The sequence below is a fragment of the Mastomys coucha genome, unplaced genomic scaffold, assembly GCF_008632895.1.
Source record: "Mastomys coucha isolate ucsf_1 unplaced genomic scaffold, UCSF_Mcou_1 pScaffold23, whole genome shotgun sequence".
Lineage (NCBI taxonomy): Eukaryota > Metazoa > Chordata > Mammalia > Rodentia > Muridae > Mastomys > Mastomys coucha.
This window is the reverse complement of record NW_022196906.1, coordinates 116,085,545-116,089,627: the sequence shown is the minus strand read 5'-3', so window position 1 is coordinate 116,089,627 and position 4,083 is coordinate 116,085,545. Positions and strand designations below refer to the sequence as shown.

Sequence of the window (4,083 nt, the reverse complement as noted above, 5' to 3'; positions counted from 1 at the left end):
CCTCTGGCCCTCTTCCCGCCCTCGGGCCCTCTTCCAGCCCAGGCGCCCTCTTCCCATTTCAGACAGCGCCCCTCTCTCCAGCACCCAGGCAGGCAAGCCTGGGGCCCACGAGGCCCACCTTCCCTCCCTCAGGTCCATGACAGCCAAGCCTTTCTCACATCTCTTCACACTCACTCACCTACGGAGGGATTCAAATGGCCTCTCACCAACCACGCCCTCAGGTTTTAAAGGTCCCTGGACCGGAAACACGTCATCACACCGACTGGCCCATCCCCCGGGAGTCTCTCTAGGGATCTTGGAGGACCCCATAATCTTGATCGTGCTGTAGTTCTGCTTCTGCTGGGGCAAGCAGGTGTGCGGTCTAGCGAGAGCTGGGGAACCTGGGTCAGGCTTCTTGACAAAGCTTCCTCATCTAAGAGGAGGCAGGAGCAAGAAGGAAGGAGCAAAGAAGAAGGTGGACCTGCCCAAGTGACCTTAGGAGCAGGGGGATGCTAACCATTTTCCTGCCTTACATCCTCACCCATACAAGCCTGCTTTTCTCCGTTTGGAACTGAAGTTCCTAAGCAGCGCTACTAACCCCTCAAAGGGGGGGGGCGCCCCTCCTTCCTGTCCCAGCCTACAAGATGCCCCTCCCGAACTGTCAAAAAATGGCGGCCCCAGGACATTTCCTCAGCCTGCAGCCTTCATGGGAGCTGTCCACAGTGGCTCCCCTTTCCCGCCTCAGCAGGAGCTGTCCCTCAAGGGTTGTCTCCTATGGCAACACCTTTCTTGCCTCGGCCTGCAACCTTAGCGCAGGAACTACCCTCAGGAGCTGTCCACAGTGGCTGCACCTCCTCTCCAGCCTCCCCAGCAGCTCCACAGAGATGGCACCTCAGCCAAAGCCACCTGCAGCCGGGAAGGACTTCCCATCCTAGCCTATAGGCCCAATGCAGGGGAAAGGAGGTGGAAAAAAAGCCACCAATCCCTGAGCAGGAAAACCCTCTAATCCCTGAGCTCCCCAAGCTCAGGACTTGAAATCTCACCAATCCTCACCCTGGAAATCTCTGCTCTGAAAAGCTCTGCCTCCTAAGAAATCCTATATAAGCCCTGCCCTTTCTCCAATTCCCCCGCTGTCTGCTTCTGGGAACAGTGGGCAGCCACGTCTGGATTCATCCCTCCTCATCCTGAACCCAGTGATCTCTTTCATGAGATTTTCCATCTGTTGTGACTCTCATCAGAAAAAGCCAAGGAGCAATGAAAAGATGGGAAGGAGTGAGAAAGTGGAGCAGGGCCAAGGCTCCTGAGCTCAGCTGGGGATACTTTCCCCTGGGAGCTACAATGGCTCTGCTGAGGAGGATTCCTCTCAGAGCTGTGTGGTTCCTGGGCTCCCATGTCTCAGGATTCCCTTCCATTGGGATACCTCCCCTCACCTCCCCCGCTCTCAGAACGGTGTGGTTCCTGGGTTTCCAAGCCCCAGGTCTCCCTTCCATATGGGCAGAAACACTTACAGGGACCTATAGGAGGAATCAGAGGTGTGGAAGATCTGAATGTGGCTGGATTCATTTAGAAAGTACAGATGCCTTCCAAGAAACCTTGAGGGCTGGTTGAACAGAAGTCCAGGTTTGTCGGAACCAGCCGACAAGAGTGAGGCTGAAGTAGAGAGGGCGACTGATTGAGAACGAGAGGACCACTGCTCTGCTGGCAAATGGCAAAAAGCCTTTAATGTGAGAAATGTTTTATAGTAAAGCCCAGTGAGGCTAAAAATAAATTCTAACAACAATCATGTAGCACAATTCTTGGTGTTTTCTCATGGCAGGAGCATGCTCAATTCCTCGTTATCTTGCAGTAAATATTTTTCCCATGCCCAGGTGCATGAAGCTTTCTTGATCCTTGCATGCATAGCTCTCAAGAGCCTTGAATTTCTTCCAAAAACATCTTGGGTTCATGGAGTGGTTATGTCCTCAGCTGCAGGGAGACTATCAGAAGGTGCCCCCCTCCTTGCCTTTCAGCAGAGGGGCCACCCCTAAACCTTCCCCCATGCTGAAGAATGTTCCCACACAGGTTTGAACTAAGTGATCTTATTGTATACCACAAAGATACTTCACATCAAAAAAAGTGGTGCAAAAAGTCTAGTAAAGTTCTCTTTGAAATCTTATTTAGACTGGGCTTCCCAGACGAGGCCTCAAGCACCACAATGGGCATGCATGCTTGTCTGGCTCCTGCCGCCACTCTAGTGTCTCCTAGAGGAGTTGAGCTTTATGCTGTTCTATCACTTACTCATGCTCAACTTTTCTTTGTTAGATGAGAGGTGGGGAGACAAGGGATAAGCAACTCAACAGCGCCAGCGCCCTGCCCCCCACTTATAGACCTGTGCCTACAGGTCAGGAAAGAGGTAACATGAGGCTCTAGAGATGAGAGAACTGAGGTTAGCCAGTGCTAGGGGAGCTGAGCTTTCAGTGAGGCCACTGTTTCCCAGACAGGGTATGCCAGCTGGCAGGTGGTAAGAAGCAGGGTATCATCGGGTGGTAGATGGGGACAAAATGTCACTAGATGTGACTAGGAGTCACTAGAGCTGCTTGGGGTTGGACTGGGATGTCGCCATGGATCAGACTTTGGAATTAGAAATTTTGGAGGAGCCAGATGCTATTGCCGTGACTTTTGGTGGTGCTCTGATTCAAGGGGTTCAGCCTGAAGAAGACAAAAGAGGTTAGATAGTTCATATTTCATGTATTATTTTATGTGCACGGGTGTTTTACCTGCATGTCTGTGCACCATGTGCATGCAGTGTCCATGAAGGTTAGAAAAGAATGTTGGGTCCTTTGAAATAGAGTTACAGATGGTTGTTAGATGCCACGTGGGTACTGGGAACCAAAACTCAGTCCTCTGAAAAAGCATCAAGTTCTATTAACTGCAGCTCCAACCCTTGGGCTAGTTTAAACAACAGGTTCAGGTGCTGGAGGGATGACTGGGTAGCATTTGCTGCTCTTGCAGAGGGACAGCTCAGTTTCCAGAACCCATGTCACGTGGCTCACAACTGTCTACGTCTCCAGTGCTGTCTTCTAGCCTCCTGGAGCACCATGCATATATGCGCATAGACATGCAGATACACCCACACATACTCATAAACAAAAATACGATTTTGAGGAGACAGGATACAAAGGTTAATAATAGGAAAATAAAGAGAATAAATAAAAGGGGAGCCAGCCAGGGTAGGGGAGCCATCACCCCAGGTTGAACCAATGTCCTTATGAGGTGGAATGCTGGAAGGGTTTGGATGTTCTGTGTGCCATCTTCTTGCTGTCTCAGACTACCCCGGGATGGTGTAAAGAAGTAGCACCCTTGCTGGAGGAGGAAACGAGTACCCTCTTTCTCTGTCAGAAGAAGGCCCAAGGCTCTGTAATTTCTAAGAATGACACCTCCAGGGAGTCTCTTTGGTTCAGGTACTTGTGATAATGGCAGCTCCAGGTACTTGTGATAATGGCAGCTATTCCACCTGGGATTTCAGAAACAGCCATGGGAAGCTTTTGGAAATAAGAGAGTTGGGGAGATGCCAGCTGTCTGTACCAAGGACAGAAGAGATGCCTGAGGCACAAGAGGGGGAGTGAGTGGGAGGAGATTGGGGTTGAGGCAACAGAGGAGGAAGCGCATAGGTGGGGGTAAGACTTAGTCTTATGATTTCTGGGGTAAGACGTCATCTTACAAGATATATGGGGTTGCTGTATAATAAAAAGTTTACTGATCTAAGTTACTATGCCATTGTAGCTGACCTGCCTTCTGTGATCCTCTGAGGCCAGAAACTGCAGTTTCTAGCATTTAGCACCTCATCCTAAAACAGCAGGAGATTAAGTAAAGGATTGATTGCTAGAGACTTTCCCTATTGTCCAGTTGCCTCTTGCTTGTTGGGCTAGGGGGAAGCTTGGAGCAAGAAACTTCTATTGAACCAGGAGAAGAGAATAACACTCACAGAAGGAAAAACTTTTACATAAGCAAATATGCATACTCTTACATAAATTCATTTACAGATTCATTCATGCTCATTTTTTCATTTATACATTTCCATTCATACACAGTTGGGCCCAGTTTGCATCTATTCTCACAATTACA

At 49.7% G+C, this 4,083-nt stretch overlaps 1 protein-coding gene across 1 annotated transcript in view; it reads right to left on the bottom strand.

Annotated features, from left to right (window-relative positions):
- Positions 1 to 250, bottom strand: part of Krbox1 (KRAB box domain containing 1) — a 4,955-nt gene extending 4,705 nt beyond the window's left edge. Inside the window, exon 1 of the mRNA XM_031345254.1 lies at positions 179 to 250. The gene's annotated coding sequence lies outside the window, so the exon portion shown is untranslated. The remainder of the gene's footprint in view (positions 1 to 178) is intronic.
- Positions 251 to 4,083: the final 3,833 nt, after the last annotated feature.